The 27400-nt window shown below is 39.0% G+C and overlaps 1 long non-coding RNA gene across 1 annotated transcript; it reads right to left on the bottom strand.

Moving 5' to 3' along the window:
• Positions 1-24536: 24536 nt before the first annotated feature.
• LOC136875080 (uncharacterized) lies at positions 24537-27157 on the bottom strand. The gene is made up of 3 exons (XR_010860354.2): positions 26968-27157; positions 26531-26652; positions 24537-24701 (listed from the first exon to the last, which is right to left on the bottom strand). It is a non-coding gene; the product is annotated as an uncharacterized lncRNA (long non-coding RNA).
• Between the last annotated feature and the right edge of the window lie 243 nt (positions 27158-27400).

Genomic DNA, 27400 nt, shown 5'->3' with positions numbered 1-27400 from the left:
TTAAGAGAAATGGCTTGCACGGATATCCACTATCTCCCAATAAATAACCATGTTGTATTTCACCTCTCTCGAATTGTGCCCTCTTACTGCAGTTCTGAAATATTATACTGTCGTGGACAGAACCAGGCCACCTAGCTACAATATCGCTCATGAGTAAATTACTGTCACTTATTGTCTGACAATTTATGGAAAAATAACCTTTTCTATTCCGGAATATCTCGGCATTTTCTCCACCTGGAGATCTGATGCGAACGTGGGTGCAGTCGATGGTTCCAATTACACCAGGGAATCTAGCAAGATTAAAAAAGCTTTCCATTACCTCCCTCTTTTCTGCTTGCGATGTTGGGAAATAAATATAGCGTTGATTGAAGGAAGCTATAATATTACTCACGTCGTGTATAATCAGAGCTGCTGCTGTTCTGTGTATATTAGTAGTATCACCTAGAATTATGTTAAAGGAACCAGTAGCATAATACCTCAATACAGTGAGCAGTCTGTTGATAGCAGAAATAGGATTATTTCTCTGCGTTGGAAACTGTAGGTTATTTTGCATTGTTTCCAGAAGAAATGAAACTGTTTGTTTAGATAAGCGAAACCTTTCCAAAAATTTCCTATCACTAAGTTCTTCGAAAGGATCACCTCTCTCCACTATTATACCTTCGCGCTCATTTCCATTCTGCTCCAGATATTCCAAATATAAAAGTTCATCTTCAATATCATCTCCAAATCTGGCAGCCATTTTGCCTTCACTGCTAATCACTGTTTATGTTTGGTAACCGCTCGAACTTTACTGGTTAACTTTAACCGACAATAATCAGGGATTAAAGTATTAATCAGGAATGATGCTCCGCAGTTTCATTTAAACAAGGTTTAAGAAGAATCTTAAACGCTGATTACGCTAAACGGGGTTCGTGCACTTGGCCATTAATGTTTCAAACTGACATCAGCTGAATTTACTTTAATGTATGTCAATAACTAAATTGTATTTTTGCCCAAGAAACACTGAATACCCTTAATGTGTAAAGCAGCTGTAATTTTTAAGAGACAGATTTTATCAGAGACTTGTACTGCAATGAATCTCCATACCAAGTACAAATATGTTTAATGTTCCAAATATGACATTAGGTGAATTTATTTTAGTGTATGTTAGTAACTAGAATGTATAATTGGCCAATAAAAACTGTATGCCTTTAAGGACTAAGCAGCTGTAAAAAAAATTCTAAGAGATTGATTTTAACTGAACTAGATGCTTAATCAGCATTTTGCAAACAACTACAAGGACTTGACAATGTTTTAACTATTTATATCGAAAAGATTGTACAGAGTTAACAAATTATAATATATCGCATAAGAAATATGGTAGTAATTTCAATAAATTATTTTATATTGTATACCTAATATACAAAATAGTTTAAGAGTATCGTTCAATTTGTATATACATATATTTTAAAATTATGTTAATATAGATTTGTATAAAGCCTTGTAACAAATTTCCTTTGGCTGATGATGGCAAATACAAATGCCGAAACCGGTCCCTATGTTGAAATCTGATAAATACATGATGTATTAATGATGTCACACTGTTGTAGTATTGAATAGGTGGAAACAATTACCCTCACTCCTTAATGTAAATCTGGATTCAATACGGACTAAAAATGAAGATTTGACATTAAACATGATACAGACACTCAATTCCACCTAACAGACAGCATTTTGAAAGTAAATGACAAAATCTCGGATGTTGATTCACGAGTTAATTCCACCTTAATGAAAAAGAATGACAAACTTCAACCCAAATTTCTAAAGTAAATGACGAACTTTCAAACAAACTTTCAGACAACAGAGCTCGATAGCTGCAGTCGCTTAAGTGCGGCCAGTATCCAGTATTCGGGAGATAGTAGGTTCGAATCCCACTGTCGGCAGCCCTGAAGATGGTTTTCCTTGGTTTCCCATTTCCACACCAGGCAAATGCTGGGGCTGTACCTTAATTGAGGCCATGGCCGCTTCCTTCCCAGTCCTAGCCCTTTCCTGTCCCATCGTCGCCATAAGACATATCTGTGTCGGTACGACGTAAAGCCAATGGCAAAAAAAAAAAAAAAAAAAAAATCAGACGAAATTTCCCAAGCTAATACGGTTTTAATCGGACAAATAGCACAAGTTTACACACAGGTTTACAATGTAGAACAGGGCTTAGAATCTAAAATTTAAACCGTAAATGACAAAATTTCATCGCAAATTAGCAACGTCACCAATCGATTAACGCAGCAGATATCGGACATCAGGTCAAAACTGGGACAGGTTGACTAGATCGATAGTAGAGTAAGCCAGTTGGAAGGGGATATCTCGAACCTCAAGGAGGAGGTGGGAATCCAGGTTTCCAGCATAAAGCAACAAGTTGAGGGGAGGATTTCTACCATTGAGGGAAATTTTGAAAGCTGTATCTCTGTCACCAAAGGAAATTTTGGGAGCCATATTTCTGCTGTTGAAGGAAGGTTGGAAAACCTGTTTTCGACCATCAAGGGAGACATGCAGAATGTACATAAGGGAAATCATCCTTCACGTAGTAGAAGATGGGGGATTCCATCGTTAGACACGTGGGGAAAGTGTGTGGAGGAAAGGGTACCAGGGTAGAATGTTATCCAGGAATTACGTTGAGGCAGATGTTGAGGAAAGTAGAAGAGAGGGAGGAGGGGAAGGAGAAGGTGGTAGTGTTTCACGTTGGTACCAACAACGTAAGGCAAGCTGATACAAGTACCAACATAGTTGGAGATGTGTGGGATCTGGTAAATGCAGCATGGGTGAAGTTTAAGAAAGCGGAGATTGTTATTAGTGGAATACTGTGTAGGAGGGATACTGACTGGAGGGTGATTGGGGATTTAAATGAGACTATGGAGTGGGTATGTGGGAAACTGGGAGTGAAATTTCTAGATCCTAATGGGTGGGTAGGAGATAGGGATCTGCGCTCGGATGGCCATCATTTAAACCGCAGTGGTACGTATAAGTTAGGAAATTTGTTTGGAAGGGTAATAGGGAGGTACATTCAGGGAAACGGGATGGCCTAGGGAGCGGTGATAAGGGAACAGGGAACAGGGAACTGGAAATCAAGTAGGGATGACATAAAATTGTTAGTGTTGAATGTAGAAGTATTGTAAAGAAAGGAATAGAATTAAGTAATTTAATAGATATATATTTACCAGATATTGTAATAGGAGTTGAATCATGGCTGAGAAATGATATAATGGATGCAAAAATTTCTCACGGCACTGGAGTGTGTGTCTCAAGTACTATTACAATATTATAAGTCCACCTGTTCAATACAATACAATATGATCCACTATTTCATATGGTCAAATATTTTTTATACATAATACATAAAAGTCAAAGGTACATGTTTCACCCTCCTTACGGGCATCATCAGCCTATATCAATCTTAAAAATAATACATATACTTATAAATTATAGGTTAAAATGTTGAAAAATGATTTCGTAAAACATTATATAATAACATCTAAAACAACGATAATGCACCAATGTATGTTAAAAGAGAGTGAATTAACAGTTTTGAAGATTAAAACGTGATTAAACATGAAATTTTGAGAGTTTAAAACTAAAATGGATCCATATTTTTATAATATCATTAAGACTGTGATGGCCTTGAGTATAAACACAATCATCAAAGGGGGATGTTTCTTCAATTCCCAAGTGAATGCAAGGTGGTAAAATCACTGTCAGTTATTTAAAACGGAAGTGTGAATGTAATAAACAAGTTAAAATGTATATGTTTGGGATATCTGAAAGTCGAGAAGAAAATGGAACTTCTGTAGAGGCGTTGCTTATGATAAAATGTATTTATTTATTTATTTATTTATTATGCCTTTGTAGGTGGCGAAGTTAGGGCTCTTGGCCCTCTCTTACACTTAACCACTGTAGTGAATACAGTCTGAGTACATCATATTATACAGTAAATAATAACCTTCACAAAAATACATTACACTTTTCTAACTCACATTCATTCGATCTTCCAGTCATACAAGTTAGTCAGCTGCATTTAGCAGGTAGTCTCGGCAAGCAGACTTGAATTTAGGTAATGAGGTGGAATTTCTGACACTGACTGGCAGGGAATTCCAAAGTCTAGAACCCGCCACAACAAAGGAATTGTTGTACATAGAGGATCGGTGGACAGGAATAGAAAGGGAGGAACCAGAGCGGGTATTACTGCTGTGAAAGGAGGACAAATACTTAAGCTGGGAAGAAATGTATAGTGGTTTGTCTTCAGAGAGCAGTCTGTATATCTGTATCAGTATGTGATACGTTCGTCGTTTGTCAGGTTTCAGCCATGAAATAGTGTGATAGTATGGGGTGACATGCGTATCATAACTCAGACTGTATATAAATCTAAGGCAAGAATTAAGCGCTCGCTGAAGTTTCAAAGTCTGCTCTTTTGTTGCGTCTACCAGAATGACGTCACAGTAGTCGAGGACGGGAAGCACTAGCGTTTGCATGAGTTTGACTCTCACATTACAAGGTAGAATATCGCTGTTTCTTTTAACCGAATGGAGTATCGAAAATATTTTTTTACACACATTCTTAATATATTCAGTCCAATTTAATGTTTCGTTCATTGTCACTCCAAGATTTCTCACAGTTTGGCTGAATGGAATAACTCTACCATTCAGTATAACTGGAGGAATAGTTTCGTACCGTAGTGTGGCTAACAATTTTTGAGAGCCAATAATGATTGCTTGTGTCTTGGAGGGGTTAAGAAGGAGGGAATTTTTCAAGGAGTAAGCATTAAGTCGCTGAAGGTCAGCATTGATGCCTGTTATGGCATGAGGCAAGTCAGAGGTCTTACAGTGACAATAAATTTGTAAATCGTCCGCATAAAGATGGTAGCTACAATTCTTTAAATTGGATGAAATGTCGTTTATGTACAAAATAAAGAGCAATGGGCCTAGAACACTACCCTGCGGCGTGCCTTCCTTCCTGGTTAGCCAGTGAGAGGTTTTATCAAGGGTTATGATTCGTTGCGCGCGATTTTTGAGGTACGATGAAAAGAAATTAATAGTTCGTTGATCGAAGTAGTAAGATTGCATCTTATTTAGTAGAGTCTGGATGTTTATAGTATCAAATGCGCTACTGAAATCGAGGAGAGTAAGTACTGTCAGCAGTCTTTGGTCCATTGCGTGTCGTATGTCATCAGTCACTTTAAGCAGGGCAGTTGCTGTGCTGTGTCCCTTCTTGAAGCCAGATTGCAATTGGTCTAGCAGAGAATGGTTGTTTAGGTATTCCAACACCTGCTCATGAACCAGACGCTCGAGTGCTTTGGAAATCGCAGGTAAGATAGAAATTAGTCTGTAGTCGGATGGTAGGGAGGGGTCAGGCTTCTTAGGCACAGGGATAACATTGGCTAGTTTCCATAGTGAAGGAAAGGTTCCATTTTTAAGGCAGTAGTTAAAAATGTGGGTAATAATGGGTAAAACAGCACCAATAATGTTGTGTAAGAAAGTTATAGGGATATCATCCACTCCTCTGGCTTTTGATTTGATAGAATATAATACCTTTTTAACTTTATTAGCAGTAACGGGGCGAAATGTAAAATGTTCTTGGTCAGGTAAAGGGTTCATAACGGAGTCGGGTACTGAGTTTGGGGAATTTAGTACATTAGGTGGTGTTCTTTCTTCAGTAAAAAATTCATTTAACTTATCGAGTGGTATGTCAGGCACATGAGGTTGTTGCTGAGGTTTCCCTATGCCTAGGGAACGAAGCGTGTTCCAAGCACTGCCAGAATTCATGTTTGCAGTCATGTTTTGCAAGTAAGTAAATTTACGGTTTCTAACGAACTGTTTAACTCTATTTCTAAGGACCCGATAATTTTCGAAGTCACTTTGGTCACGAGTTCGTTTAAAGCGGCGGTAAAGTGCATCGCGGTGGGCCATCATGTTTTTAATTTCATTATTTAGCCAGGGACAAGGTGGGCGAGTAACTTTTATCTGTCGCTTAGGGGCGTGTTTATCGTACAGAGTGATTACAAGGGAGTTAAACTTGTCTACTTTCGCGTCTATATCGTCCAATAAGAGTATGTCATTCCAGGGTAGATTGTAAGCGTCATGTCTTAACTCGTCCATATCAATGTCTTTTGTGTTTCTGTAAATAACATACTTAGGTTTATATTTTGGCATTCGAAGGGAGTAGGATAGGTAGATAAGGTCATGAGTGGAGATGGCTGGGACTGGTAACTGGCCATGAGTTATAACTTTGTTTGGGTTATTTGTCACTATGTGGTCAATGAGCGTGTGTGTTTCGTAGTTTTCTGTGTAAATGTGATTAGTAGGCTCTAAATGGAGGATGGTCATATCACAGGAAGAAAACATGTCAATAAATTGTTTAGTTTCGTGCGTTTTAGTAAGTAGGTTAATGTTGAAGTCACCTATGGCAATAACATGCTCGTAACTAGGCAGTAGGTCAAGTAAACGAACTTCGAATTCAGTCATATTTGTTATTTTGGGCGGCTTGTATACAATAACTATAAGGAGTTTCTGTTGGTTAATAATGACTTCAACAAACATGAATTCTGGCCCTAGCTGTGCATTGTTAGATACACATATCACCCGGCTTTTTAAGTCGTTTCTGCAGTACAAGGCCACCCCACCTCCTCTTCTGCCATCGGATCTATCATGCCGTAAGAGGGAATACCGGTCAAGTTGTACCATACCAGAGGGTATGCTCGGTGTAAGCCAGCTTTCGCTAATAGCAAAAATATGGATATTATTTTCCCTCACTATGGCTTGAACTTCGTCGAAGTGCGCTACCAAGGAGAGTGCGTTGACATGGCAGCACTGTAAACAGTTGGTAGAGGGAGATAATGCTTGTTTGAGGAGCAAGCCGGTGGTGAGTGGCGACGGGGTGAGAGGGGGGATGTTGGCAAGGTCAGTGTCAGGTGCAGAGCTCTGGATCAGCTGAATAACGGAATGTTGACGAAATAGTATAACAATAATATCATGCAACTTACCTCGACATCCTGATAAATGCTTACACTGACTACCACTGACACACACACAGACGCACACATAATACACTTACAAAAACACTTATTCATAACAAGCAGTTGCACTATCGAGCTGTGCTGTTTCATATCTCTATATATGTATTGCCGACTTATACTTGCACTCAACCACACACACATAAAAATTAACTGAACTGAGGCACACGCCCTATAATATAAACCTATCCTAAGATAACTATGGTATAATACAGCCATTGTGGACTAATCAGTTCATCTCTGCACCAAGCCTTTGTAGAACAGAATTTAGTTCAGCAGGTGTATTTACAAAATACTTTTTGCCGCCACCGTCCATTAAAACGATACATCCATCCTGTGACCAAGCTCGCCTGCCCACACATTCCCTGGCTTTGCGAAGCATCTCCTTCCTCGTCTGAGTAAGGGACTCTGTTATTAACAACTGGGTACCCTTTAAAGCTCGTTTAGCACGCCACACTGCTTCTCGCTCATGGTACCTAACAAATTTTACTATTATGGGTCTCTTCCCATTAGCCACTGCGTCTGCCACTGTCCTCTTACGACCTCCAAGCCTGTGGCACCTGTCAATGCTGGCCATTGTCAGTTCAATGTTCAGTTTCTCCTTCACAGTGTTTAGTACCTTTACAGCTGTATCCTCATTAGGACACTCATTAACACCGTGAAGAAGAAGACAATTCCTCCTTGAGTATTGCTCCTGAGCATCCAGTATTTCGTCTTGCTTGTTAGCTCTCAGCTGAAGTGCCGAGAGTTCTTGCTTGATGGATTGAAGCTCAGCACTTATGGATGCCTGAAATTCACGGAAGTCCGAGTACAGAGCGTCCAGTTGTTCCGTGCGGTTGGTGTCCCTGCCTGCAGCCATGGTCGCTTGTTCCAGTCGTTTCTGAAACTCGTTCATTCGTTCTTCAAATGAAAGTACCTTGGATTGTACTGCCTTTAGAGTCATGATGTTAACTCAAGACGGTGACGTTACACTTACTCAACAGTTACTATCACTTGCAATAACTAATTGTTAGTTTACGTGAGGATACGGCTGGTGATAAGCGGAGCGACTTCACAAGTAAACTACACTATGCGCCATCTTGATGTTAAAATTCCGTCGAAACATTCGTTGGAAGAAATGTTCAGGATTTTCTGAAACAAAATGTAGAAGAAAGTTGGTGAATAATACCGTACTGTACAAGAGACTTCCCGTTAGTGATGGGAAGCGATTTGCAAACCTGCTACTAAATCACTACTAGTGGGAAATCACAGATCAACCTGCTAGTGGGTTGGCCATACTAGCAGGTCTAAACTGCGATTGTGATGTTTGGCAGGTGGCAGCGCTGCGCTGTGAGAAATCGATGAACTAACATGATCAATCACTAATCAGCGTGAAACGCACAGCAAGAGCAAGGCCAATAGCAGTTAGCAGAGCAGGCAGACTCTAGCAGTAGCAGATAATCTAATCACCCAATGCCAATCGTAGCAGTAGCAACTAACAGACTAGCAGATAAGAAAGCAGTAGCAGCATAGCAGATAAGATAATCAGTGATCACGATCACGCTCAAAAGTCTGTGACCCACACCACAATCGTAGTTGCTGCTGCGCTGTGATGTGATTGTAGAAACAGCTTTTGTCGCCATTGTCGTACAATCGCGGGAATAGTTGAAAAAGAATAGAATCTGCGTCTGTGCCTGAATCTGAAAGCCATTTTTGAAAGGAGCAAGTATCGTGTTGTGGGATTTATAATAACCTCCAAAACGTGATTTCTTTATTCTTTTAGTCTTCTCATTATCTCATTGTGGTTGTAGGTCTAAAAGTCAAAATGTGTGATGGTAGCAGTTGAATTGACTAAGTAAATCAGTGATTTGTGACCTAGGCATAATATTTACCCTACTGTGTTTTTACACGATTGTACAGTAGTGTAAGTAGTCTGTCTCTGTACTAAAATGAGTGGTATTACTAACATCAAGAGAAGTGGCAACAGGCGAACTCGGTGAGATTTGGACATTTTTTACCCAAGATAAAAATGCATCACAAATTGCTACCTGTAACATTTGTAAAAACCATTTTTCATACAGAACGTCTACTACCAATTTAAAAAGACACATGCTGTCTAGGCATCCAACTGTGTCTATGAATTTTTCTGTCACTGACCCACGACATCATTTGACTTCCAGTTCCAACCGAGAAGAGCAAGAGGTTGGTACAATACAGTATATTATTTGCAAATCTATATACAGTGAGTCAAACTGAAACTCATACCTTAGAGCAGGAAAGCTTGTTTATCTGGATTCAACAAAAAATTATAACCATTAGGCTACTTTATTTTAGTCGTGGTTCTGGTTTAACAAATATACATTTCTCTGCTGGTACTAAGGTACAAAGTAAATCAACTCCTATTTCTTATACTTAAAAAGAAAAATAATGTATTATTCTTAAACATGCATGAAACAGGTCAAAGTATAACTACCTTCAAGTAGTTCCTGAGCGATCTCTAATAACGCAATGTTTTTAACAGCCAATACTTTGTAGGATACCCTTTAGCACTTTTCACAGCTCTTAGGTATAGATTGTACCAACTTTTTGCAATAAGATGGATCTATTTTCTTCCATTCTCCACATAAAGCCATTTTCAGATCATCTTTGAAATCTGGTGTTTTCTTATTGCTGCTTCGAAGTAATGCCATAGATTTTCTATCACATTTAAGTCTGGTGACTGTGGAGCTGTCTCGAGAACTTTTGGGCAATTATACAGCTTTGTGCTTCGGGTCGTTATCTTCGTAATACTTAAATCTATGAAGAATTGCAAGCTTTTGAGCACTAGGTCATAAATGTTCTTTTAGTAGCCCATATTTAGATAATAGTTACACATGTTGATCCATGGTCCCATCAATAAAAGTCAGCTCTCCTGGTCCACTAGCTGACATGCACCCCCAGACAGTTACATTACACTCCACCATGTTTGACACTTGGATGTAGATTGCTATGTTTCAACTCCTCATTTGGTTTCCTACAGGCATTAATTTTTCCACCTGGGGAGATTGTATATGCTTTCATCTGCAAAAATACCAGTCTTCCAGAAGTCAAAATCTTCTATATACTCCTTAACGAAGCTCAACCTTTTCTTCCTGTTAATCTTGTTAACGAATGGTTCCTTCCTAGGTATTCGTCCATGACTGTTACTTTTTCTTAGGATAAGTCTAATCGTTTCTGGATGTGCTCTCGTGTTGGTATATTCCTCAGCCATCACACCCAGTTTCGGAGCACTAATGGCTGTACTTTTCTACACTTGTCTTGCTATCCAACGTTCCTCCCTGAGGTTGAAAATTTTTCTCTCACTCACTTTGTCTTTATTTTCAATGCTGCATGTAATTTTATATCTATTTATAACACACTGTACAGTTGCATGACTCCTGTTTACAAGTTTACCAATTTCTCATAGTGATTTTCCTCTCTTATGGTGAAAAATCATCAGTTCTGTTTCTTCTTTCAAAGATTGTCCTCTTTGACGCCTCATGATAGCACTGGAACGTATCTTACCTCACAACTCTCCACAACAATCTGAATGTGGTGTCGAAACACAAACACATTTGTACTGCCCTCTTATCTGCCCCTGTAGGACTGTATGAGTTTTATTTTGACATGCCCCAGCAACATATAGGCAAATAATCTGTTATATGTTGATAAGTTAAGGGATATGCTAACTAGCCTGTGGTGACTTAATAATTCAATACATACCTTTAGTGTTCCACACATAAAATGCAAACATAAATTTGTCCACATTTCTATTCATAAACGCATACTAGTTACAGATGTATGAGTTTCACTTTGACTCCCCGTAAGTTCATTTCACTGAATGAGCAAAGCAAATTCATGGTGATGCAATTAATGTTAGCAAATTCAATATTATTACTTTTACGGTAATGCAAATTTGCTATATTTTAAAATTATTTCTTTTTCAGAACAAAGAACAAGATGGATCGCCAGCTTCAACACAAAACACGTCAAAGGAAATGGCAGCTTCAACTTCATTTCCAAGAATTATCCAGAGTCAGCCAAAGCCCTCAACGTCATCGGAAGCAGTACCGGTACCTAGTACTTCACTTCAGAACAATGCCAGTAACACTAGTGTCACAAACATCATTCCTTACCAGAGACAGATTGCCATATCATCGTTTATTCCAAAGAAGATCCCTGTTAGTACGAAAAAGAAAATTGATGATAAGCTACTGCAGCTTTTCACCAAAGACTTCCAACCTTTCAGTGTTGTTGAAGACATTGGTTTCAAAGAGTTTGTAAAAGAACTGAATCCTTCGTATGACATGCCTTCCAGGAAACATATCTCAAATACACTTATCCCCGCCAAGTTTGAAGAATGTCTTTATTCAACTAAAGCCATGGTCTCAACTGCCGTTAAGCTGTGTCTAACTACAGACACTTGGACGTCAGTAAACTCCGATAGTTTTATGGCTGTCACAGCTCATTTTGTTAATGAGGACTTCAACTTGGTCTCGGCTTTGCTGCAATGTTCCCAATTTTCTGGCAGGCATACAAGCGAAAATTTAGCTTATGAGCTTAGTAAGGTAGAATCGGAGTGGAGTTTACAAAACAAAATACAAATGACTGTTTCAGACAATGCCCAAAACATGACAAAGGCTGTCAAAGATGTACTAAAATGGAAGCACTTTGGCTGTTTTGCTCACAGCCTGAATTTGGTAGTAAATGACTCGTTCGAAAAGAACGAAGTTATTAACAGTCTTCTGAAAAATGTACGAGGGATTGTCGGGCATTTTAAAAGAAGTACGACATCACACGAAAAACTTATGGCCTACCAGGCTAAAAATATGCCAGATCGAGCACAGCTGAAGCTCATTCAAGACGTATCCACTCGATGGAACTCTACGTACTATATGTTGGAAAGATTCACATTTTTAGAAGAAACTGTGAAAGCTACAGTTGCTTTACTGGACCAAAATGTAATGCAATTAACAAACGAGGAGTGGAGAATGGCTCACGAGCTTGTAAAAGTACTGAAGCCCTTTGAAACCGTCACAAAACTTGTCAGTGGAGAAAACTACGCAACAGCTTCCTTGGTAATACCCTTAACTGTAGGCCTGAAAGATGTCTGCAAAAAACTTCTGCAAAGATATTTCTCTCCAGCTGTGAAGGAAGTTGCCAAAGCGCTGGCTAAGGGAGTTGATGATCGATTTGGGGACTACGAACTAAGTAAAACTTTAAGTGTATCAACTTTCTTGGACCCCAGGTATAAGAATTGTGTTTTTTCGGAAGAAGCCACTCGCGACGAGGTGAAGAAGAGAGTGATAACACTAGTAACGAACAAAGTTGAACAACACACCTCAAATAATGCAACACTTCAAAATGAAGTCTCCGAGACTGAGAGTGTTGGCCAAGAAGATGATGATCTGTCCGTGTTCACATATGTGAAGCAGTGTGTTTCGAAACATAAGCCAAGTGGTACGAAACAGTCACGTGCAATCATTGAGGTGAACAGGTACCTTGATGAGGAGATACTGCCAAACAACTCTGATCCACTTAAATGGTGGAGAGATAATAAAACTGATTACCCGTTTCTTAGTAAGGTAGTACGCGATTACTTTTGTGTTGTATGCACGTCCGTGCCCTGCGAAAGAGTGTTTTCCAAGTCTGGATATATGTTGACTGAAAGAAGAAATAGACTGACTGGAAAAAAAGCTCAACAGCTAATGTTTTTGAACTGTAACGGAAATTAACTCTTCTTTTAAAAATATTTTGATCCTTGGGAACTGTTACTGTTACCACTGTGGTTTTGTCATATTATCATGTCATTTAAATCATATTGTTTTATTTTAAATTTATGTTCTATAAATGAAGTTAATCGTCCAGCGAATGATAGTGATAGTGAAAAAGGATTCACATGTATGTCTTATGCTGATATGTGATGTTCCATTTCCTAAGATTGTGTGTTACATTGTAATCAATGAGGAATTATTTTTATCAGTGGTTGTTGAAAGTGCACCGATGAAACAGGTAGGCAGTAAGAAACTTCAGTAATTGTAACACCAACCAATTACATTCTGTACTTGATAAAGTGCTCATTTAGTTTAATGACTTTTCCAATTCAGCTGGTGATACAGGACATGCATACATGATAAAACAGGTGGGATTCAGTTTTGATGGAACAATTGCATTTGTTCAAGTGTACCAAAGCTAATTTAAGATATTCATGGAAATCTCTTGTGCAGGCCTACTGGTCTCTTGGTGGTCAATATCACTTCACTGTTATGTGAAATCTGGTGTTTTCTTATTGCTGCTTCGAAGTAATGCCATAGATTTTCTATCATATTTAAGTCTGGTGACTGTGGAGCTGTCTCGAGTACTTTTGGGCAATTATACAGCAGCCACATTCGTACTTTATGAGCTTTGTGCTTCGGGTTAAATCTATCAAGAATTCCAAGCTTTTGAGCACTAGGTCGTAAATCTTCTTTTAGTAGCCTATATTTAGATAATAGATACACATGTTGATCTATGGTCCCATCAATAAAATCTTAGGAAATGGAACATCACGTATCAGCGTAAGACATACATGTGAATCCTTTTTCACTACTGCTATCATTCGCTGGACGAGTAACTTCATTTATAGAACATAAATTTAATAAAAGTCAGTGAGAACACACTGAGTAGAGTTAGTAGTAACTTTTCTACCTCTCCATTTAACGAACAGAGTTTCTGGGTTATCTTGCTAGAAAAGTTGAATTATTTGATGATGTTCTTTTAATGGATGGATTATAAGGGTGGAAATATTGCATATCATGCAGAAGGTACTTCTCAGTGTATTGTTAGTGCCTATGTTTTCATGGTCCGTAGCTTACATTCCAATTATTTAGATGTAGCCCATATTCTGCCAGTAAAATACTTTAAGGCAGTGATTTTGAGGTTAGAGGAGATATGACTTAAGGTATTTGGTGTTATTGATGATAATAATAATAGATGTTTCGGGTAGAAATTCAGTATGACTCACCACACTTTTATAGCATGATAAGGTTGCAATATTGTAGAATTGTTACCTGGAATCAGTGGCAGCTGGTGGTATCTGAAGCTGGGTGTTGCACCAAAATTTTCAGTGTCATATTTTTATAGGTTACAGAAGTATTAATAAACTGTATTATTGTTAAGTAATGAACTACATTCCTACAAAAACTGGAATATATCTGGCAATTACAACACAGGAAATAAGAGGCTAATTATACACTGTAACTACACATGCTCTTACTAATAATGTTATTAGCTTTACGTCCCACTAACGACTTTTTGTGGTTTTCGGAGACGCCGGAATTTAGTCCTGCAGGAGTTCTTTTACATACCAGTAAATCTACTGACACGAGGCTGACGCATTTGATCACCTTCAAATACCAGCGGACTGAGCCAGGATCGAACCTGCCACGTTGGGGTCAGGGGCCAGCGTCTCAACCTGGCACAGTTACTTTTGTCTCACTTGAATTGAAAATTTGCCGTCCTGTTTTTCATTGAAGCATGATGTTGGTAATATTGTGGGTGGTCTGGTATGACGTGAGAAATAAATTACCCAGCAAGTTGGCCGCGCGGTTAGGGTCGTGCGGCTGTGAGCTTGCATTCGGGGGGATAGCGGGTTTGAACACCACTGTCAGAAGCCTTGAAGATGGTTTTCCGCTGTTTCCCATTTCCACACCAGGAAAACGCTGTGGCTGTGCCTTAATTAAAGCCACGGCCGCTTCCTTCACACTCCTAGCCCTTTTCTATCCCGTCGTCACCACAAGACTTATCTGTGTCAGTGCAACGCAAAAATTGTAATTTTTTTAAAAAAGGTGGAAATGAAATTACCTTTGCTAGTGGCTTTACGTCGCACCGACACAGATAGGTCTTATGGCGACGATGGGATAACAAAGGCCGAGGAATTGGGAGGAAGTGGCTGTGGCCTTAATTAAGATACAGCCTGGTGTGAAAATGGGAAATCACGGAAAACCCTCTTCAGGGCTACCGACAGTGGGATTCGAACCCACTATTTCCCGGACGCAAGCTCACAGCCGCACGCGTCTAAACGCATGGCCAAATCGCCCGGTCTGTTTCTCGGTAGGGGACTTGCTAGTCTCATGCAACTCCCTGAGACCGATACTGGCGAGCATGCTACCTGATGCTATACAGGCTTAGGCTCGTCCTTGCTGAGGTACATTGCACCGCGCTGTCTGCTATGGAGTTGGCGTAGGAAAGCAAACCCCCGGAGTTTGATTCGAAGTTAGCAGCGTTTGTTGGTCCGTTACGAAGCATTTAGTACAGCGAACGACCAAAGATGGTTGATTTTAACATCTTTTCAAATATATGTGAGCTTTATTAAACTAAAACATTAGAAGAAAAGACGACAAATGAAGTGCAACATTATTGGGAGCTGTGCAACACTGCAACAATACCACGCACCGCCCCTGACTGGAATACCTTGTAGAGGAGAGATATGTTCACTGCGACAACCAAGAACTCGCCTACCATCCCGCAGAAGTAATTTTGCTTCTATAACCTAATACAATTTATCACGCGCCATAGTCCATCGCCTAACTACGTACCAGCATTGCCATTGGGTGAGACACAATGGGATATGATGTCACTCCCAAAAATGAAGTAAAATAAATTCTGTTACCAACCCGCGCACAAGAAATACACATAACCTACCTTAACCAATCCACACCAGTGGACGAGTCTCGTGGGATAATAGAGGCCTAGGGCCGCTTCACGGCTTCTAACCTGGGGGCTTGCGCCCCAGGCCCCTTTGCTTCATCCAGAACAATGGCCTAACCAATCCAGACGAATGGCTTTTTCAAAAGTAGTGCCGCTGCACTAGGACTAGTTCTTTATATGAACAGTTGGCAGCTCTGTCCACCACACGATCATGCCTTACGCGAGCGAGAGAGAAACAAATTATATTGCAATCATGCCTAGATGCGTGCGCTGGTAAATGGTAAGTCGTTATGAACTTTTGCTGTTACAACTTATTTAGTACAATGTTATCCTCCTTCTTTTGCACTTTTTAGCTTGGTAACAGTCACATAGTTTATAATGAAATCCATGGATTGCGAATCGTGTTATGGTGTGTCTCAGTTCGTACCCTGGATTTTTCCACTCGGATGTCATTGCATCTGTTAGACAAAAGTTCTCGGATTTCGCTCTGATATGGGCGTGTAGATGGTAAGCACATTTTTGTTCTTATCTCCTCGATGTAAACAGGTTCTCTCGTGAGCTCATATGTTAATCTTGACAGTGCAGTCTTTGTTATGCTTAGGGTTTTCTTGAGATAGGTAGCTTTGACTTTTTCTATGATCATTGAGTCTTTCTTTGCTCAGGTGCACCCATATGACGTGTATTGCGTATATAATGATAGGTGTAATCTTGATATAAAGTAAGTCTATTGGTGCCGTTATGGAAAGTTGTCGTAAAACTTTAATCTCATTCATCGCCACGATCACTGCAGTTGTTCTGTCATTGTTGTGAGATGCAAAGCTTGTACTAGCTGTTTCTAATTTCAACCCCAGGTATTTGAATGTGTTTACTCTGGTTAGTCCTTCGTTCTTGTACATGATCATGGTTGACGGTGGAATTTTTCTGCTTTTTCTGACTATCATGTATACCGTCGTCTTTGGGTTCTGTGTCATGTTGTTGGTGTGTGCCCAGTTGACGAAGTTATTAAAAGCTTCTTGTGATTTCGACACCAACGCCATGTCGTATGCATAGATGTATATGGAGACATTTTCTGTTGCTGTCATTGGAACTATGTCTGTCGTTGCAGTATTGAACATAAACAGGCTTAGCGGGTCTCGTTGAAGGACCCCTACTGTCTGTTGTATTGCTTCTGATCTGGAGAGGTTATAAACTATATGCAGGTAATTTCTTGACAATAGGCTGGCTGCCATTTTACATAAGTAGTGCTTTCAACCTATGATTGATTCTAGCTTGTGAATTAGTTTGGCTCGATCAGTCGAGTCGAATGCCTTGGTGTAGTCTATGAACACTACATGCAGTTTGCCTCTTTGAAGGCGAAGAGCTTCTTTGATGTCTTCCATTAGGCATTGTATGGCATGCACTGTGGACCGTCCTTTCCGGAAGCCAAATTGTTTTTCCGGTAACACAGAGTCTATTATGGCTGTTAGCCTCTTCGTCAGTCGGTATGTAAGAAGCTTGAGTCCTGTGTTTTCTAGCGCTATGTGTCAGTAGGAGTTTGAGTCTTCTGTCTGGCCTCTTCCCTTGTATAGTACTTTTATGATGGCATATCTCCACTTCTCTGGTACTGCTGTTTTTACAAGGCATTGGTTGAGTAACGTTGTCCAGGCCTCTGCAAGTAATGAGTTTCTCTGTTTCAGATGCTCATTGAAGATGCTGTCAATGCCACAGGCTTTCCCATTCTTCATTTCCTTGATTGCATTAACTTCTGTAACAGTGAAGGGGTCTGTAATTGCTGCCTCTTTTAATCCTTCTGACATGACAGAACATATGTTCTTGTTTTGAAGTATGGAACTGAAGTGCATGGTCCAACTATCAATCGATATGTGTCTTGCAAACGTCAGTTTCTTTGGCTGGAGCGCTCTGTATGGTTATTTTCTAGCTTGTTCTACCATGATGACCTCTAGTGCCTTGCGATACTTCTCCTTTTCACCCTTCAGAATTTATTTGTATCTTTTATTCTTTATTATGTAATCTTTCCTTGAGTCTTCAGTATTCACACGTAAATTTCTGTGTAGGGCAGCTAGTGCACATTTTCTAGCTTTGTAGCATGTCTTACTAAACCACGGTTTTGCTTTTCTTGTATTGATCTTGGTTGATTCTACAGCTCCATGAAGAATTGTCTCTATTTGCGTTAGCATTTCCGCTGGACTCAATGGTGGTTGTTCAGTAATAGCTTTTATTTCTTCCGTCTTTCCTTGTAAATATTCAATGTTCAAACTCTTGAAGAGTCTAGGCTGTTGATGATTAGGTCCTCGAGTCTGTTTGTTGGTGTCAAATATTGTTTCCACTGGCAGGTGTTTTCTTATAGGCGTGTTCTTCCATACGTAGTGATTGGCTGCTGACATGTTGGTGAAGACCAGGTCTATAACGTTGCCTCCATTGTGGCAGATATATGTCCATTTGATAAGGGTGAAACCTCCTCCTTGTATGTACTGTATGGCATTGGACTAGTCGTCTTCTTTATCAACTCTACAGTTGAAGTCTCCCGCTAGGACAAGTGGTGCTCTTTTGTCTACGTCTATGAATGCTTCACTCATTTCATCAATTATATCTGCTGCGTTGAAGTCTGGTTGAAAGTAGGCAGTAATTGTCATCGGGCTCGCTTCTATTACAGTAAGTTTAAGAGATTTCTTAATGACTTTGTATGGGCTAGAGGTGGGTTTTATTAGACATATAATGCCTCCTTTCGGCCTGCCTCTGAGTCCTTGCATTGCAAGCGAGTGTATTCCATAGAAACCCCCATGTTGCCATTCTTCAGTGAGTAGTACTATTTCATATTCGTTCATGATATCTGATGAGTCCATGTTTATGACACTTTTTAATCCCTCTACGTTCCATAATAGGAGTTTTGTGGTGTTATTGGCTGGTATCAGGTTTATTGCATTACATGGTCTTTCTGTATTCCCTAGTGGTGTCTCTATTCTTCCTTTGCTATTTATAATTGTACTCTTTGTCTTTGTCTTGAGAAGCAAAAGGGGCACAGCACTATGCCCTTCAGCCAGAATTCTGGGCTTTGGTAGTAATTCAGTCAATGAAGGCTATATCCTTCTGAACTGAAAATCAAATATGACCAACCCAAACAAAGTGTGACAGAGACACCTCTGTATTTTATTTTTGTAGTGTGCCTATTTTAAAATGTGTAAGAAATAATTGGCTTAATTAATGAGAAGGGAAAAGTAATTAGATTTCAACAGTTTAGTGACAATGTTCCAGAAGGAATAGCTACTGTGAAATCCTTGAGTTTTGTTGTTGGGAATTGTAATTGTACAAAATTTGAACCCCACGTCAATATTTACACCATGGTATAGGTCACGTATTTATTTTGTATTGTCAGTATCATTTATTTCAATGTAGGAATATTGTATGTATTTATTAATGTATCATAAACATTATTTTGTCATTGTGAGAACTCTGTTAAATTGTTGGCATTCTGTAGCCGAAAGTGGGAAATCTTGGTTATGCAAGAGAACTAAATATAGAGAAAGTTGGGTAAGATGTTGATTTGTCCAACATGACGTGTGTCACCCATCAGTTTTCAAGGCGTCAGTACACCAGTATTGAGCGTCACTATTTGGATAACGGTGTGCCACATGTGACAGATATGGAAGATTGTGATTATGATTAGCTGGGACAGAGTAAATCGTGTGGCTTGAAGAGTTTATTTTATGGCTGGTTTCATGGAAGGTTGGGCTTATTCTTATTGGTCTTGACTTGTGGAACTGTTGTGATCGGCTGGTTGTGCGATTTGATGTGGCCAACATTTTGTTATATTGTATGCTGGTCTCTAAGAATTGTGGGTTGTCTTGACTCTTAACTGGGACGTTTGATTGACTTTGGAGTTATGGCGATGTCTGCTGAATTGTCCTGTGAAGTGCTAATTTAGTTAACTTCAAACTGAGTACCGGTATGTATTTGTGGTCGTCCCCAACGATAAACTGGAATTTCAGTTTGTGTTTTCATTGTTATCGTCGAATGTGGCCAGGTATGAGAGTATATACCTCAACTTATACTGAAGTATGTACAAGCGCACTCATTGCTATGAGTTCAGATAAATATTGCAAGAAGATGAATGTTATCAATGTCGTAGGCATAATTTTATGTCTTTAGCGAATAAGCATTTCTCGCTAATCACATTGTGTAAATATTAATGCTAACAAGAAGGTACCTTATTTTGTAAACATGTACAGTTTAATTTAGCGTATTTTCTGTAAGAAGCTAAGGATGGAGAAATTCCTAATGTATTATCTTCCTGGTAAGGTCGTTGTACCAACCAGCCAATTAATTTATTGATCTGATTATGTTGTGTAAATTCAGTGATCATTTTGTATAGTGAGTCAAGAGTGTGTTTCATATGATGTTATAGGTTAGGTTGGTTGATAATATTGACATGTCTTTTGAATATATGTGATCAGTGCATCTCTTATGTTATCGTTTAACTTATGTTGTCTTGTGTTACAAAGGTTATTGGTATGCTCCAGCCATATAGATGTGGTTTTTTTTTTTTGTTTTGTTTTTTGAAGTATACTTATATATCTTAATTCTTTGTGTGTCATTTGAGGAGACAGTATAACCTAGCCAGTATATCCTCGTGCCTTTTTCAGTTCAACAAGTCATCAGGTTAGGTAAGAAAGTCAGGATATCATCAGCCTATGACTGCACCCTGGGTAATTTATTCTCGTGCTAATTTTATGTTATGTATCAAGTACACTAGCGCCCAATCAATTTTTTCCTATTGGTAGTGGTTTTCTGCAAAATGGTATTAATTAAGTAAACTAAGTGTAAATATATTGAGGAGTCCAGAAACCTGTAGATGACACTTGGGTATTACAGGAAGTTTAGGTTTCACTTGAACAACAATAATAATAATAATAATAATAATGCGTGTATGAGAATTACCTGTGTAGTGCAGGTTTAAAGGTGAACATTATCACTTTGAGTCCTAGTAAGCTTGTGATCACGTTGTGGAGCTAGTGTTTGGTTGGTACAAGTACAGGATGATCACATGGATGACGGGAACGAAAATGTACTAAGTGTGGCTATTGTAAAGCGTTTGTATCTGCTGATGATAATATTCAAGATGACAGAAATAGCTTCATCAGTCAGACAAGTAGTGACGGCTCACGTTTCCTAAGCTCAGGAAGCTCAACTTGTAGGATTCCAGCAAGATATAGCAGATATCTTGGATTCTGGAGGTCAAATGGACTGTATCGCGATTGACCTGTCTAAAGCATTTGATAGGGTGGATCATGGGAGACTACTGGCGAAAATGAGTGCAATTGGACAAAAGAGTGACTGAATGGTTTGCTATATTTCTAGAAAGTAGATCTCAGAGAATTAGAGTAGGTGAAGCTTTATCTGACCCTGTAATAATTAAGAGGGGAATTCCTCAAGGCAGTATTATCGGACCTTTGTTTTCTTATATATATAAATGATATGAGTAAAGGAGTGGAATCGGAGGTAAGGCTTTTTGCGGATGATGTTATTCTCTATAGAGTGATAAATAAGTTACAAGATTGTGAGCAACTGCAACGTGACCTCGAAAATGTTGTGAGATGGACAGCAGGCAATCGTATGTTGATAAACGGGGTTAAAAGTCAGGTTGTGAGGTTCACAAATAGGAAAAGTCCTCTCAGTTTTAATTACTGCATTGATGGGGTGAAAGTTCCTTTTGGGGATCATTGTAAGTATCTAGGTGTTAATATAAGGAAAGATCTTCATTGGGGTAATCACATAAATGGGATTGTAAATAAAGGGTACAGATCTCTGCACATGGTTATGAGGGTGTTTAGGGGTTGTAGTAAGGATGTAAAGGAGAGGGCATATAAGTCTCTGGTAAGACCCCAACTAGAGTATGGTTCCAGTGTATGGGACCCTCACCAGGATTACCTGATTCAAGAACTGGAAAAAATCCAAATAAAAGCAGCTCGATTTGTTCTGGGTGATTTCCGACAAAAGAGTAGCGTTACAAAAATGTTGCCATGTTTGGGTTGGGAAGAATTGAGAGAAAGAAGAAGAGCTGCTCGACTATGGGAATCAACATCTATATCATCTGATGGCCAAGCAGGCATCAATTTTTAGTGATGAGACAAAGTCTCTTAGTGCATTGGCACTGCCGGTGGCTCCAGTTAGCCTACGCAGTGGCCTCCACGGTATGCACTAGGCAGCATATTGGTAGGTGTACTAGGTACCAACTGATGAGCCCGCCCTAGCACACGAGGGCAAAACACTGGCAACCAAGAATGAGCTAGCTGGAAAATTTATAAAAAATAAGTGGTATGTTCCGAGCTATTAGCAGAGAGATGGCATGGAATGACATTAGTAGACGAATAAGTTTGAATGGCGTTTGTAAAAGTAGGAAAGATCACAATATGAGGATAAAGTTGGAATTCAAGAGGACAAACTGGGGCAAATATTCATTTATAGGAAGGGGAACTAGGGATTGGAATAACTTAACAAGGGAGACATTCAATAAATTTCCAATTTCTTTGAAATCATTCAGGAAAAGGTTAGGAAAGCAACAGATAGGGAATCTGCCACCTGGGCAACTGCCCTAAATGCAGATCAGTATTGATTGATTGCCATAGTAACGTGTATCCAATGTCCTTGCTGTAACAAAAATCATGCTAGATTATAAGAAACAGTTGTTCTTGAATCAAACAATTAACCCTAACACATCTGGTAACAAATAGGCCTATTACTTTCAAATATCCTTTTTTTTTTTAACCCATAATAATTGTACTGCTGGTCACACAATGTCTATGATATTCAACATTCCATTGTATACATATCTGTAAATATCTTGTTAAATAATGATGCAACAAAATATAGTGACTGTACAGAGGAAATTGTCACCAATTACAAGATATTTAAGTCCTAAAATTGTGTCTTTTTTTTTCTTCTTTTTTTTAGAACCACCACTGTTTATCAGAATAGTCATTTCTTCCTCTTCCCTCCCTGATTTGATTTCTTCCTTCATGAGCAGCTCTATAATTCCAATATAATTATACCAATGATTGTGATTAAAAAAACACTGGTTAACCCTCAAATAATTATGATGAAATAGTCCTTGTTGACTCGTACGGTGACTTCTTGTATGTTATGACATAATATTTTTGAGAAAAGGTAATGTATATAACTTAAAAACATAATTCTGAAAAAGAGTGTTTGTTATCAACGTTAGGGCGAGTTCGATCGTGTACTGAATGATTGCTACATGACATCGTACTCCTCGGTCTCGGTACTCCAGTAGACCGCAGAGTATAGAGTAATTCAAGGTTCTTAAACACTATTAAGGCCCGATTGTATAAAACAGTTGATCCTAGATCAAGGCGTAAAACTGATTCTAGATCACGTTGATCCTCAAATTTGTGTTGTATAAACGTTGATCCGAGATCATTTTTCCTTAATCACGAATCAAAATTGATCCAACGATTTCCTTGGATCAAGCCTTGTGATCCGGATCAAGTAGTGTTCTTGTACCGGTATTGTAGGCCGCATTTATCAACGTGAAAAGAAGAGGGCTTTTGTAGTGCAAAATAGTGCCGTAACAATAATCACGGTAAGAAAAAGAAAAGATGTTCTGCATTTTTACCGGTATTTAATCTGATGAAGGGATTTTTATCGCGATTCTGTCTATGAATTACAGATGTCTGACTTCTCCGATTTTTCTTCAGATGACGATAATGAAGAATTTCGGCGGTCTCTCCGAGTATTCCAAGAAAGAGGAAACCCATTCTTAGAACTTAGCGACAAAGCTTTTAAGATGAGATTCCGTTTAACCAAACACACTGTTGAGGTTATTGAAGGTAGACTTCGAGACTCTCTAATGAGACGAACGAATAGAAACCAGCCACTTACTCCAATGTTCCAGATTCTATTGACTCTGCGATTTTTCGCGACAGGGAGTTTTCAAATCGTAGTTAGTGATTTATTCAAAATTGATAAAGCTACGGTTTGTCGAGTCATCCATAAAGTAACGCGAGAAATTGCTGCGTTGAGACCTCAATTTATCAATATGCCGACTGACCAGAGAGAAGCAAGGAGAATCATGCGTAATTTCTATGGCATAGCTCATTTTCCAGGAATTCTTGGTGCTATAGACTGTACGCATGTGCCTATCATATCGCCAGGGGGTAACAACGCCGAAGTGTTCAGGAACAGGCACGGATGGTTCTCCTTGAATGTACAGGTTATATGTGATGCTAATCTGCGTTGTCTAGACATAGTAGCAAGGTGGCCTGGATCTGCACATGACAGTAATATATTCGATAACTCTAGAATTCATGCTCGGTTTGAGGCGGGGGAAATGCCCAAAGGATTTCTTCTCGGAGATAGTGCCTACCGTTGCTGCGAGTACCTTCTCACTCCAGTATTACATGAAGCGACACCTGCAGAGATGGCATATAACAGAGCTCATAAGAGATCGCGATCCACAATTGAAAGAACTTTCGGGCTAGTTAAAAGACGATTTCCCTGCTTGAAGATGGGTCTTCGAGTGAAATTACTTCGGGTTCCTCCTATTATAGTGGCGACGTTTGTCCTACATAACATGGCCTTAGATTCCATAGATGGTGAACCTGAAGTAGAAGGAGATATTTTTGCAGGAAGAAGGGTTTTCGAGGAAGCTGGGATGAATGGAGGAAATACTGCTGTTAGGAATGAAATAATTAACAACGTGTTCAGGTATGTTTTTAATATTTCTAAGTACCAACAAGACTGTACATTTGCTTTGGCTTTAGCCGTCGCTAGCTCATATTTTTTTAATTTCCTGGTCTAGTTTGAGATTTTCCATTTTTATGGCGTGTTCTGCCTCTAGACATTCCAGTCTTCTCTTGTAGAAGTTGTCTCTTAAACTTCCCTCAGCTTCAGCTCTTCTCTTTTTAGGAGGTGAAGTTCGGCTGCTGGGGCCAGGACTGACATCTGTATCTGGTACTTGTTCCTAAAATCAGTCAGTCAGAATTGAAATACGAGAATGTGATGATAAAGAAGAAGAAGAAGAACGGTCGTGCTGTAAAAGCTAGTCGAATAGTAATAAGGAACAGTTAAGCGTGTGAAAAGTATATTTTATTTATGACCGGTTTCTGGAATGACAGTTATCTTTAGATGAGTAGTTATCAGTGACCGAACATGGTGATACATTTAAAATGAGTTTCCGAAACAACAGTTATCGGCTTATTCACAGTTATCTGCGCAAAGACTGGTAACTGCAGCTAGTGCTGTAGGTACCTCTATGCTAGAATTGATCCCAGCAAATTAGTTTTGTAAACATTAGTGATAATGAACTGACTATACTATATTTACAGTCATTCATTCTAATTTTAACGTGCTTGGGTGTGCTAGAGTTTACAATATTTCGGTCCGTAGGTTTACTTCCACGTTATCACTGGCTTAGTAACTGATTCCACCTGTATGGTGTCATCTGTCCCAGCTGTTTCGATTACAATCACCTCGAAGCATGACGCTCCTACTGTAGATAAATATTCTAACACGGGAAATGAATCGTGAAATAAAATGGAACTGAAATCGAACGGATTTTTACCAGGCTCAAATTGATCTTTCAATGCAACTATAATGTTAAAAATTTCTTTCATCAGGCTTTGAACCACGAGTCTCACCAACAGTTCGTGAACACCCAATCTGAAATTAGGGAGTATTTACCATTAGCATTTACATTTGTACTACATGATCTCTTAGGTACCGGTATGCACTTACTATAAGTCTGCTGAATAATAAATAGTCTACCGATTTTTGTTGCTTTTTTAATGTTACCGTATTATATCTTTTAACCGGTGACGTGAGGTCTGATAGACTCCCAATAAACATAAAACATCTGGACTTCTTTAATTAAAAATCTCGCAGGGAGCTGTAGTTTATGTTAGCTTCTTATCTGTGGACTTAACGTCAGCAGTTGCGAGAGTATTTTTGTCAAGGCATGTTGCGTGGTCAGTGTAAGTAAAACTTCTCAAGTGACTAATCCGTTGCAGTTATAAGAAATACAAATCCTCAGTTCGAAGAGTACATTACGGAAATACTAATGAAAAATGTAGTGGTACCGGTATCTATTTTCTTTTGGCTATTGAAGATTGCAGTTTGTAACGCTTTCGTATTGTTTAAGTTGTGCCGTGAAAGCCCAGAAGAAATGGAATTCTTGAAGAGTTTGGCATCTGATCAGGTGAAATTACATGCACTTTTTTTCATTTATATTATTATTGTTTACGCTTGTGTTCTGGATCAGAGAAAAGTGATCTGTTTGGTAATCGCGGTGTATTTCTATAATTTTAGTGACGAAACGCATCTAGGTGAAATTTAAGACTATATATGCGTGCTGTGAATAAGAAAGAAGGGGAAATATAACTAGTTTTTGCGTTATTAGATCAGATATATTCTTATTATGAGAGATTATTACACGCTGAATCAGATAGATTGAAATGACTGTGTACATATTTGCCAACCAGTTCTCATTATAGGAAACTTCTGCTAGTAAAAGTAACTAGATATTACCAAAATTACCCTAAAAACATATGCGTAGATACATATATTGGAGGACGAGAAATACTAAACATGACGATATCTGTACTGTTCATTACCAGGGCTTATTAATATGGATTTAAGTTTCCAGTTAACAGCGCAGTTAGTTACAAGCACATTTAGGTAACTCATAGGGAAATGTAGTGTACCAGAAACCGGCCATTATATGTAATATCTATCTGAATTAACACCCTTAAGTTTTTTTGCAACATACAGTAGTCACGTAACTTGATACATTACCATGTTGTAAGAAACCCCACTGACAGCTATTTCCTCCACGAAAGCAACGGATTGAGATTGTGATTCGTTCACTGCAGTTTCCATTGCAAGTGCAGGATCCTCCACATCACATTCACGTACATCTAAATAATAAAATTAGACATTATGTACTTCCATAGTAAATGTGCACTGTATTTAGTTAACCTGTCATTCGTCAACAAGGGGTAGTTTGTAATTTTTTATTGGAGTTACCGATGACCGATTAATTAAGGTAAAGGGCTTATCGCAATATTTACTAGAACGAAAAACAAACTAACATCAGACATAGTCCTGTGTATCGGTAATTAATTTACAATGCCTTATGCTTGTGAAAAGCGTAGCTCTGTATGAGTCTACACTTCGAACATCCTGTACCAGTATTCCTAATTATTTATACCAGGATTTCAAGGTTAACTTACCAAAAATAACTTCTTGGTGGAAGTTCGCATCGCAATCGGATTCGCAGGCTAGTGGAAGGAATTGGGGTTTTAATGCTGCTACGAGTTTCCGTCCAGCTTCATCCACCGTAGGTTGTACGAATGGACCTCCGCCTGTTTTATGAATGCTGACCTAGTAAGAATGTACAGTTGGTTAAGTACGATACTCCGAAGTCTCAACTAGTGATTAATACGCAAATATGTATTTCCTTACTTACTTTATCGTCTGCAGCCGACTTCTTCGTTCGTCGTTTTACATTCTTGTAACATAACTGCAATGTTTTCCAATCCCGTCGCGCCACATTTGCGTGGGAATTGAAGTCTGAAGCTAGTGCTTTCCAGGCGCTTTCCTTCTCTTTCGTACTTACAGCATCAGTCTTTTTATTTTCAATCGTATTCTTATATTTAGTAACAA

Source organism: Anabrus simplex, chromosome 5, assembly GCF_040414725.1.
Source record: "Anabrus simplex isolate iqAnaSimp1 chromosome 5, ASM4041472v1, whole genome shotgun sequence".
NCBI classification, from domain to species: Eukaryota; Metazoa; Arthropoda; class Insecta; order Orthoptera; family Tettigoniidae; genus Anabrus; species Anabrus simplex.
The sequence above is the reverse complement of the archived record's forward strand: the minus strand, read 5'-3'. Positions and strand labels throughout refer to the sequence as shown.